Source organism: Ceratotherium simum, chromosome X (assembly GCF_057802395.1).
Source record: "Ceratotherium simum simum isolate JZ-2026a chromosome X, ASM5780239v1, whole genome shotgun sequence".
Taxonomy (NCBI): domain Eukaryota; kingdom Metazoa; phylum Chordata; class Mammalia; order Perissodactyla; family Rhinocerotidae; genus Ceratotherium; species Ceratotherium simum.
In genome coordinates this window covers 70,527,947-70,540,438 of record NC_141940.1, presented here as the reverse complement: position 1 = coordinate 70,540,438, position 12,492 = coordinate 70,527,947, and the positions used below count along the sequence as shown (strand labels likewise).

Genomic DNA, 12,492 nt, shown 5'->3' with positions numbered 1-12,492 from the left:
GTCCAGACTGCATTTTGATTTTTCTCTACTGAGGGCCTGACTCCTAGTTGCCAGTTGTCAGGCTTCCTGCTGCTGCATTTCAGGTTTTGGGGTGTGCTGGAGCCCATGGGGTGCCATGAGGACTCACTGCTCTGAGTAATCATTAACTTCTGCACACAGAGACACACTGGTGCATAATGGTCATTCAATAAACCTGGGCTAGCTAAAGGAGGGGTGTATGTGTGTGAGTTGTGAGGTCCCCTTCAGTAGCAGCTTGAGAGGTATGACTGTCCTCATCTGCTGTCCCCAGGAAAATATTATTTTCTAAATACCAGGTCTCTTATATTACCTCATTTATTCTTCACAAAACAAACAGTACTTTTATAATATCCATTTTCCAGATGAGGAGACTGAGGCTTAGAGATGTGAAGTAAGTTGCTCAAGGTCAAATAGCAAGTAATTAGAAGATCTTGTTCTTCAACCCATCTCTGTCTGACTTCAGAGCCCGTGCTCTTAGCTTATACATTATAGAAAGACTAATCCATCCCAGAAGTTTCCTGTAGTGGTACAGGTCCCATCCTGGTTCCAGGATGGCCAAGCTGAGGCTTCAGGAAATTTCTCAGCTGGGAAGCAGGTTGCCAACCACTGTAATATCCTCTGGCTTGCAGGGACTTTTGATTTCCTTCTTCTGCTCTTCCCCTCATTTTCCCCATCTCTCTCAGAAAACACTTAACAGAAAGGGTCAGTATTCCTGGAAAAGGCATTTTAGATTGAAAAATGAGCTCTGCCCATGTTTTCCCAGTCTCTCTCTCTGCCATCTTTTTCCTATCTCTGCTCTGACAAGGAATCCAAGGGTTCAAGGGTTTGTCAGCAGATTCCTGCTCAGAGGCAGGAACATGGCCTAATCTCAAGAGTGAGCTTTCCTCTGGCTTTGATACTTCATCAAGCCATAGCAGGAGGCCCCTAACTGTGGAACCAACATTAGTGTTTATCTCAGCTCTGAGGATGAAAGCCTTATTGATCCTGGCAGCCAGTCTTCCCTGGATTGGTTACCTTGTCATCTGCCCCAGCCCGACCACCCAAGGTTTCCTTCCTAGTGCTGCACTGCAAGTGTAGGGAGAGCTGCTTCTGGAGATAGAGTGATCACCTGTCTCCTTGAGGGGCCTACTGGAAAGAGCTACCCAAACTGGCTACCTGCGTAACTCAAAAGTGTTCTCAAAGCTGAGGGCAGGGCCCTATCCAGTTTCAGCCTCAAGGCAGGAAGGGGCTCATCATTTCAGCATTTGTTTTTTGTTCCGGCTCTGCAAAGGCCCTGATGCTTCCTGAAAGCAGAGCTTAGAAAGATTAAGTCATTTGATCCCTGCTGCTCTTCCCTGGTGGTTGAACAGATCATTGGAGGCTTGTTAGGTATCATGGTACAGTGGAAGAAGCACTAGATTAGGAGTCCAAAGATAGGGGTTTTAGTCCTGGCTCAGCAATGGACCTGCTGTGTTTCTTTGAGTAGTTTATGTCCTCTCTGAGCCTCAATTTCCCCATCTATGATTTTTTAAAGCTTTATTGAGGAACAATTAACATACAATAAATCACATATATTTCAAGTGTACAATTTGACAAATTTTGACATATGTACGCACTCATGAAACCATCACTACAATCAAACTAATGGACATATCCATCACCTCCAAAAGTTTCCTCATGTCTCTTTATAATTCCTCCCTCCCACCCAACTCCCTGCCCCTTCCTACCCCCAGGCAACCACTAATATGCTTTCTGTCAGTATAGATTAGTTTGTATTTTTCTAGAGTTTTACATAGCTAGAGTCATATACAGTATGTACCTTTTGGCAGTCTCTGGCTTCTTTCATTCAACGTAATTATTTTAAGATTCATCCATGTTGTTGCATGTATTAATAGTTCATTCTTCCTTCCTTCCTTCCTTCCTTCCTTCCTCCCTCCCTCCCTCCCTTTCTTCCTTCCTTCCATTCTTTCTTTTGGGGATGTGGTATTGAATTTTATTAACATGGAAATGTCTCTAAAACATGAGTAAATATTAAGAAGTAGATTATAAGTGGTATGTACTATATATGCTGTCTTTGACAAAACTATATAGATAGATATGTATAGAAAAATCTGGAGGATTACATACCAAAGTAAAAATACTTGTTTCCAAGTGATTGGAATTGTGGAGTTTTTTTTTTTGTCTTTTGTTTTTTGATTTTTGCCTTGCTTCTCTGTGTTTTCTAATTTTTCAATTGTGAAAATATATAGCTCTTTTAAAAAGTAGGAAAATATTACTCTATTTTTAAAGAGCTTTATTGAGGTATAATTGACATATAATAAACAGCCCATATTTAAAGTGCAGAACATAGTAAGTTTTGATATATGTATACATTATAAAACTATCACTATATTCAAGATAACGAGCATATCTAGCATCCTCCAAAGTCCTCTCCCTATCCACAGGCAACCATTGCCCTTCTGTCTGTCACTACAGATTAGTTTGCATTTTCTAGAATTTTGTATAAATGGAATAAAAAGTAGGTATTTTTTAGTTTCGCTTCTTTCACTCACTGCAATTGTTTTGCGATGCATCCAAGTTGTTGCATATATCAATAGTTAATTCCTTTTTATTGCTGAGTGCCATTTCTTGGTGTGGATGTACCACAATGTGTTTATCCACTTACATATTGATGGGCACTTGGGTTGTTTCTAGTTTTTTACTATTACAAATATAATTGATATGAACATTCATGTGCAGGTCTTGATGTGGACATATGCTTTCATTTCTTTTGGGTTGCTGGGTCATTGCAACTCTAACCATTTGAAGAACTTCGAAACTGTTTTCCAAAGTGATTGTACCATTTTACATTCCCAGCAGCTGTGCAACTGGAGCTGAGAGTTCCAGTTGTTCCAAATCCTCACCAACAGTTGGTATTGTCAGTTTTTTAAATTTTAGATGTTTTAGTAGGTGTGTAGTGGCATCTCATTGGGTTTTAACTTGCATTTCCCTAAAGACTAATGATGCTGACCATCTTTTTGTGTATTTGTTTACCATCCATTTTTATTCTTTGGTGAAGTGTCAGTTCAAATCTTTTGCCTGTTTTCAATTGGGTTCTTTATTTTCTTATTTTTGAGTTTTGAGAGTACATGCGCCTGCACACACACACACACACACACACACCCTGGATATGAGTCCTCCTTTATCAGATATATGATTGGCAAATATTTTCTCCTAGTCTGTAGTTTGTATTTTAATTCTCTTAAAAGTGTATTTGGGGCCGGCCCCGTGGCTTAGTGGTTAAGTGCGCGCGCTCCACTCCTGGGGGCCCAGGTTCGGATCCCGGGCGCGCAGAGACGCACCGCTTCTCTGGCCACGTTGAGGCCGCGTCCCACATACAGCAACTAGAAGGTTGTGCAGCTGTGACACACAACTATCTACTGGGGCTTTGGGGGGAAAAATAAATAAATAAAATCTTAAAAAAAAAAAAAAAAGTGTATTTGAAGAGTAAATTTTTAAATTTTGATGAAGTCAATTTTATGTTTTTTTATACTTTGTGCTCTTTGTATTCTATTTAAGAAATCTTTGCCTAACCTAAGGTCACTATGTTTTTCTCCTATGGTTTCTAGAAGTTTTATAGTTTCAGCTCTTACATTTAGGTCTATGATCCGTTTTGAGTTAATTTTAGAATATGGTGTGAGGTAGCCGTTCATCTTCACTCTTTTCCATGTGGATATCCAGTTGACCCAGCACCATTGAAAAATATTATTCTTTCCCTATTGAATTGTTTTGACACCTTTTGTTGAAAATCAACTAGACATATACGTGTGGGCCCATTTCTGGACTCCCGATCCTGTTCCATATATGTCTATCTTTAGGCCAATACCACAGTGTCTTGATTGCTGTAACTTTATAGTAAGTCTTGATATCAGGTCATTATAAGTCCTCCAACTTTGTTCTTCATTGTTAAAATTATTTTCACAATTCTATATCCTTTTCATTTACATATACATTTGAGAATCAGCTTGCCAAATTCTACCAAAAAAAAACCTTGCTGGGATTTTGATTGAGATTGCTTCGTATCTATAGAACAATTTGGGGAGAACTGATATCTTAATATTGAGTCTTCTGACCCATGAACAAGATGCAGCCCTCCATTTATTTAGGTCTTCTTTAATTCCTCTCATCACATTTTGTAATTTTCAGTGTAGAGGTCTTGCACAGATTTTTATCAAATTTATCCATAAGTATTTCAAATTTCTGATGATATTTAAATGGTATTTTTATTTCAATATTTAATTATTCATTGCTAGTATATAGAAATATAATTGGTTTATGTATGCTGACTTTGTATCCTATGAGCTTGTTTAACTCACTTATTAGTTCTAGTAGCTTTTTTGTAGTCTTTTGAATTTTCTACATAGATAATCATGTTGTCTATAAATAGAGATACTTTTACTTCTTATTTCTAATCTGTATGTCTATTTCTTCTTCCTGTCTTATTGTACTTGTGAGAACATCCAGTGCATGTTAAAAAGTAGCAAGAACAGACATACTTGCCTGGTTCTTAATTTTAGGGTGGAAGATTTTAGTCTTTCACTATTAAGTATGATGTTAGCTATAAGTTTTCCATAGCTGCCCTTTATCAGGCTGAGAAAGTCTCTTTCTATTACTAGTTTGCTGAGAGTTTTTATCTTGAATGGATATTGAATTTTGTCCAATGCTTTTTCTGCATTTATTGAGGTAATTATATGGGATTTTAAAAATTTGTAGTCTTGTTATAATCACGTACTGCATTGACTAATTTTTGGATGTTGAAATAACCTTGAATTTCTGGGATAAATACTACTTGGTCACGATGTTTTACCCTTCTTTTATATTGTTGGCTTCAATTTGCTAAAATGTTGTTACAGGTTTTGCAACTGTGTTTATGAGAGATATTCATCTGTAGTTTTTCTTTTTTTTCTTATGATGGCTTTATCTGGTTTTGGTATTAGGGTAATACTGGACTCATAGAATGGGTTGGAAAGTGTTCCCTCCTCTTCTATTTTTTGTAAGAGTTTATTGTGTAGGACTGGTATTATTTCTTCCTTAAATGTTTGGAATTCATCAGAAAAGCCATCTTGGTTACTCCCTCTATGATTCTTGAGGATCCTTTCATTTTCAATATTCTGCAGTTCTAATAAGGCGTTTGCCATCAATTTTTCTGTTTTAGATGTGTGTATCTCTCCTTCTGTCTCATTTCTTGTTCGTCTGTCTCTGCCTGCTGCCTCTTTCCCATACCCTCTATCAGATGAATGTCTGACAATATGAGCCTGTAGGTGCTGGCAAGACCCTCAGAAAAAACTGAAGAAACTGATTCAGTTCATAGTTACTCCAAGCACTGACGAATTTTGGCTCAAGAGCCACCTGTAATATACCTTAGCTACTCGAGTAGATAACTGACTGTTGTCCTAAGCCAGTGGTTGCCAAATCAGTGGGCCATACCCATAGGCCATTAAGTAGAGCCCAGTCATCCCTGAAGGACTGGGGCAGGAGTTAGAAGGACTGCATTTTTCAGACTTGACTTGGGTACTTCTAAGTGTGAGTCTCTCTGGCCCTCAGTCTGACTATCTGTAAAATTAGGAACTGGATCCCTAGATCTTCTCATTCCAAAAATGGAAGTAAATAAACAATAGCAGCACAGAGAAGGAGGCCAAATAACCTAATAAGGGGGTAATAAAACAACTTATGTTTTCAGTATTTATTTGACTTTACAAGTTTTGACATTCAAAAGTACATAGCCCATTAAAATTGGCATGTTTTGAGACAAAGTATGGAAGGTTAAATATGGGATTTGTTGGGCCGGCCCTGTGGCTTGGTGGTTAAGTGCACGCGCTGCGATGCTGGTGGCCCGGGTTCGGATCCCGGGTGTGCATCGAGGCACCACTTCTCCGTCCATCCTGAGGCCGAGTCCCACATACAGCAACTAGAAGGATGTGCAGCTATGACATACAACTATCTACTGGGGCTTTGGGGGGAAAAAAATAAAATAAATAAAATCTTTAAAAAAAAAAAATATGGGATTTGTTTAGATGTTGAATGCTTGGAAGAGAATGTTTTCCAGTATTGCTGTGCCAACCCAGAAAAACACCACCACATTCTAATGAAGGAAAAAAAAAAAAAAAAACACTGACAGGATCAAATGACAGGACAAATATGAAAATACTTTTGGAATTTTTAAATAAAGGCTTGCTACAAATCTGGAGTAGAGTTCTAGAGACAATGGATGGATGGCGAGTAGCTACCAAAGTAAATGGGCTTAGAGAGGCTGAGAACTGGAACAAAGAGCTTCTCAACATAGTTTTTGTCAGAAAATGTAAAAAAGGTTTGGAATCAGCGTCCCTGAACAAGAGCATTTCATCTATTTACTGGAAAACTCACTACCTAGCACTTAACTCTGGGCCCTGCACAAGTCTAGAGAAATAGTTAATAAATGAAGCTCAGCTGGAGGTCACTCTCCAGTCAGCCACGGAGAGAATGGAGGTCAGGGCTCCTGCCATCTCAGAGTTCAAGGAAGACCAACATGTTGCATTTCTTCCCCCTGGAGTTCCCCAGCTAACCCCTGAGTGCCTCCACTTGCCTCCTTTTAAATGTGTTCCACCAATGCTTTCAGTCATCTCACTAAGGTGTGCTGACCACCCAGTCAGATGTGCCAGCATACCATCAGCACAGCCCTGAGCTGCCTGCCATCTACCCCACAGGGCCCCATGCCCTACCTATGCCATTTTGACCACCTCCCACTTATCCCAACTAGGTTTAGTCTCTTTGCCATGTTCTGGGGACTCTGAAGAGGGGTGGAGATGGGGCAGAAACAGGAGAATATTTCTAGAACAGAGACTCCAACTCATAGTGCCATTTTCTCCACTTAATGTAGGGTACAACAGTTGGATAGCTAAGCCTCAGAACATGCCTCCTAATCCTATTTGCTATTCTTTCATCATACTGCGCACCTTGTCAGGAAGCAGGGGCTCTTGAATAGAGCCATCTCTGCCTCCATGTCACTCCCTTTCACCTCTCTCTCTTATCTACCCCTTTCCCAGCTTTGCCCTTTCTTTGGCTTTGCTCCATCATCCCCTCACTTGAGGTTTTGTTAGTTCCCTACAACAACAGGAATTTGTGAAAGCCTGTAATTTATTTGGAGAGTTTGGCTCTTCTCCCCCTTTTTCAACTCAGAAAGAGAGCTCAGAGAGGTCGGCTTTTGGCAGCCAAGGAACGAGGAATCTGGTCTCACATTTGAGTCCTTTTCTGAGCAATCTCCCTGTACTTCAAAGACATTAGCCTGTGAACCTGGGTAAGGAGCCAGGGCACTAATTGGGCACTTGAGTGAAAAGACTTTGAGCATAAGAAATCTTGAGAGCCAATAGGCCCAGGATGGAGCTGGAAAGGCCAGGGTTCTGCTCTTGTACTGCCCAGGCCCAACAAAAGCCCAGCTGGCTGTAAGTGCTAGCGGAGGAAAGGAAGGGGTACCTGCTGAATACAGACATTACGTTTACTTCAGGTACAGGCCTTTTGGGGCTAACTCTCTGGGAGTACTTTTTGTTTTGTTTGTTTATTGCAGTAACATTGGTTTACAACATTGTATAGATTTCAGGTGTACATCATTATACTTCTATTTCTGCATCGAATACATCGTGTTCACCACCCAAATACTAATTACAACCCATCACCACACACATGTGCCGAATTATCCCTTTCGCCCTCCTCCCTCCCCCCTTCCCCTCTGGTAACCACCAATCCAATCTCTGTCTCTATGTGTTGCTTTGTTGTTATTATCTACTACTTAATGAGTGATATCATATGGTATTTGACCTTCTCCCTCTGACTTATTTCACTTTGCTTAATATCCTCAATGTCCATCCATGTTGTCACAAATGGCTGGATTTCATCGTTTCTTATGGCTGAGTAGTATTCCACTGTGTATATATACCACATCTTCTTTATCCATTGGTCCCTTGATGGGCGCTTAGGTTGCTTCCAAGTCTTGGCTATTGTGAATAACGCTGCAGTGAACACAGGGGTGCATGTATCTTTACGCATTGGTGTTTCTCTGGTAGTACTTAACTCAACTGAGGGTAGTGGTTGAGGCTGAAGAGAACTGTGGGAATCATTGGATGAGAGCTGTGGATGGTGGGTTTATACATAGTTCATCCTCAAAGCCCCAGGGGTTTGTTGGACAGTAAGTTTATTAGTCAGAAATTAGGCACTTGCTTAGCATTTAGTGCACCTATAGGTTGAAAATAATGCTCTCTGCCTGATGGAAAATTGTGGGGTGCCACCTCTGATTTTGCCAAGTCTGTTTAGAAAGATGTCCCTCTACATCTCCTGTTAAAATCTACTTTTCACCTTTCCCAACTCTCCCACATCTCAGCTGCTTCATCGAAATCTCTTTGTCTTTCTCATATGAGAGCAAGGGTAACATGGGAAACAAGGAAAACTCCCTAGTTTTGAGTCCAAGGACTGTCAAGAGTTCTAGAAAATCTCTACCCACGCCTGTATTTTCAAAAAAGAGAAACTGATTGCAAGAAAGGTAAAGGGTAACCAGTAACACTCATTTATCATCATCATGGTTATAATTATCATCATTATTGTTATGATCATTGCTTCTTTTTTAAATATAGTCATCCCTTGATTATTTTTCTCTTACTAAATTTCCTCTGATAACCTTTCCCACTAATAATCCTTTAAATACTTTCTCTTAAATTATGCTATTCTTCTTCAGTCATTAATCTAGCTATTAGATTGCCTTTCTTTTCCTTAATGTAGCAAATTTTCTTTCACTTGGAATGTCTCACTTCTCTGAAAATCTTTAAATGGAAAATTTTACTCTGGTCTTGAACCATGGAATTTATAAATTTTATTGCCCTATTTTCAAAAAACGTGTTCCCTATTCTACTGTGAGATCCTTGAAGGCAAGGATCATATATCACTCTTTTTGCATCCTCAATGCCTGTAGGATAGCCATGTGTCTTGGCCAGAGAGGATGTTAAATAACTGTTGAATAAATGAATATTATATATGGATGGCTTCATTTAAAAAATATACATTTAGCATTAAAAACAATATCAAGGTGCTTTTCTCTATTCCTCCCATGAAGTATGGCTAAAAACACTGGACATTATATATAAAACAAATGTAAGAGGGCTGAAATGTAGAGAAAAGAAGGCCAATGGGCTAGGGACCTCAGAACCCAAGGAACAACATAGCAGTGAATTACCTGAGTTTTCTTTTTGCCTCATATACCTTAGACCTTAGAGTTGCGGAAGCTGGCAACCCAGAAATGCCAACAGGAACAGACAAAACAAGCCCCAAGAAAAGCCTGAAATCTCTAGCCAGAAGACCAGGAAAGGGGCAGCCTAGCAAGACAGAAAACTTTTAAAACAATAACCACTCTACTCCAGCCAAACGCCATGGGAAGAAAATGCATCCCATCTGACCTTTACTAGCAGAGGCCTAGTGGGGAACCTAGACTTCTACACTCACCCAGCTGTAACAAGGTACCCCAACCTGCTCCCTGCTCCCATGCTGAGGTAGTGTCAGAGAAAAAATGAGTAGGGAGCCAGGAATTTCACCTCCTTTCAGCAGCAACAAGGCCTACTCTTCCTCCATGGTGTCAGTGGAGACCATGGAGGGAGCCTGGACATTCACCCTTGCCAGATTGTAACCTATGACTCTCTTCCCATTCCTGGAGAGGTGCCAAGGTAGTATCAGTAAAGGACAAGTAGGAAACTATAACTTTCACCATTGTTCAGTATAGTATCAGTTGAAGCAATGTGGGAAATAGTAACAAGAGACCCCTACTCCTCCCAGCCAAGAAGGTATCAGCAGGGGTTGGTGTTCCCATCCTCCCCAGGGTGTCAGTGGAGGCTAAGCAGGGAACCTGGACTTCCACCCGCTTCTCTTCCACCCCATCTAGCAATAATGAAGTGTTGCCTTGCTGGCACAGTGTCATAGTAAGCCTGCTAAAACACAAGATTTAAATAAGATCCAGAGTCTCATAACATAATATCCAAAATGTCCAGGATACAATAGAAAATCACTTGTCACACCAAAGACTAGGAAAATCTCAACTTCAGTGAAAAAAGACAATCAATTGACACCAACACCAAGATGCCATAAATGTTGGAATTATTTGATAAGGATTTTATTTATTTATGTATTTATTTATTTATTGGTGAGGAAGATTGGCCCTGAGCTAACATCTGTTGCCAATCTTCCTCTTTTTGCTTAAGGAAGATTGTCCCTGAGCTAACATCCATGCCAGTCTTCCTCTATTTTGCATATGGGATGCTGCCACAGCGTAGCTTGATGAGTGGTGTAGGTCTGCGCTTGGGATCCAAACCTGCGAACCCTGGGCCACTGAAGTGGAACATGCAAACTTAACCACTGAGCCACCAGGCTGGCCCCTTGACAAGGATTTTAAAGCAGGCATCATAAAAATGCTTCAATGAGCAATTACAATCATACTTGAAAAAAATAAAAAATCACTAAGTCTCAGCAAATAAATAGAAGATATAAAGAAGAAACAAATGGAAATTTTAGAACTAAAAAATACAACAACTGAAATAATAATAATAAAACGAAAACCTCAGTGGATGGGTTCCATGAAAGAATGGAAAGGAAAGAGGAAAGAATCAGTGAACTTAAAGACAGAAGAATAGAAATTATCTAGTCTGAACAACAGAGAGAAAATAAATTGAAAAAAAAAAATGAACAGAACCTCATAACAGTAGAGTTATAACAAAAGATGGAACATTTCTGTCATCAGAGGAGTCCTGTATGGATAGGAGAAAGAAAGTGGGGCTGAAAAAGTACTCAAAGAAATAATGGCTGGAAAATCCCCAAATTTGGCAAAACACAAGCCTGCAGTATCCAGAAGTTGAGTGAACCCCAAAGAAGATGAACTCAAATGAATCTATGCCAAAACACATCATAGTCAAACTTCTGAAATCTAAACACACACACACAAACAAATCTTGAAAACAGTGGGAGAGAACTGACTTTAATTAACGGGAAAACATTCAAATGACAGTGGATTTCTCATCGGAAACCATGGAGGGCAGAAGGAAGAAGTGGCATAACATTTTTCAAGTGCTAAAAATAAAGAACTGTCAACCCAGAACTGCATATCCAGTGAAAATACCATTCAGGAATAAAGGGGGAAATCAAGACATTCTCAGATGAAGGAAAACTAAGAAAATTTGTCACCAGCAGACCTACCCTAAAAGAATGGCTAAAGGAAGTTCTCTAAACAGAAAATAAACAACAAAAGAAGGAATCTTGGAACCTCAAGAAAGAAGAAAGAATAATGAAAAGACTAAAATTATGGTTAAATACAATAGACTTTCCTTCTTTTCTTGTGTTTTCTAAATTATGTTTAACAGTTGAAGCAAAAATTATAATGAATCATGATGTGGTTATCAATGTATACAGAAGAAATACTTAAGATACTTATAATATAAATGGGGGAGGGTGAAGGGACATAAGGGAGTCTTTACACTCTAGTCAAACTAGTGAAATGTTAACATCAGTAAACCATGATAAGTTATACACATGTAATGTAATAGCTAGAGCAACCACTAAAGAAGGTATACAAAGGGACACACTGAAAAGCACTATAAATAAAATAGAATTCTAAAAACTGGTAAAGGAACCTATAGGCAGGCAGAGAAAAAGGAAATAGAGGAAGGAAAAATAGAGGGAACAAACAGAAAACAAAAATAAAATGACCCTAACATATCAATGATTATGTTCATTGTACATGGTCTAAATACATCAATTAAAAGAGATTGGCAGATAGGATAGAAAAAAAAAACATGCCCCAACTATATGCTGTCTACAAGAAACTCACTTCAAATATGTATCTCCAGGAATTATGCTGGGTGAAAAAACCCGATTTTAAAAGGTTGCATACTGTATGACTCCATTTATATAACTTTCTTGAAATAATATTATAGAGATGGAAAACAAATTAATGGTTGCCAGGAGTTAGGGATGGTGGGGGAGTGGAGTGGGTGTGACTGTGAAGGAGTAGCACAAAGAACATCTTTGTGGTGATGGAATAGTTCTGTATCTTGATTGGGATGGTGGTTACACGAATCTACACATGTGATAAAATGATATAGAACTATACACATATATTGTACCAATGTCAATTTCCTGGTTTTGATATTGTAGGAAAGTTACATAAGATGTAACCATTGGGGGAAGCTGGGTGAAGGGTTCATGGGACCTCTCTGGACTATCTTGGCTATTTCTTGTGAATGTATATTTATTTCAAAAAAAAATTTTTCTTTTTGAGGAATATCGGCCCTGGGCTAACATCTGCCAATCCTCCTCTTTTTGCTGAGGAAGACTGACCCTGGGCTAACATCCATGCCTATCTTCCTCCACTTTATATGGGATGCCGCCACAGCATGGCTTGACAAGCGGTGCGTTGATGCGTGCCCGGGATCCGAACCGGTGAACCCTGGGCTG

At 39.4% G+C, this 12,492-nt stretch overlaps 1 protein-coding gene across 1 annotated transcript in view; it reads left to right on the top strand.

The window, feature by feature from the left end:
- SLC16A2 (solute carrier family 16 member 2) overlaps nt 1-12,492 on the top strand; it is a 112,231-nt gene that overhangs the window by 75,613 nt on the left and 24,126 nt on the right. The window lies entirely within an intron of this gene.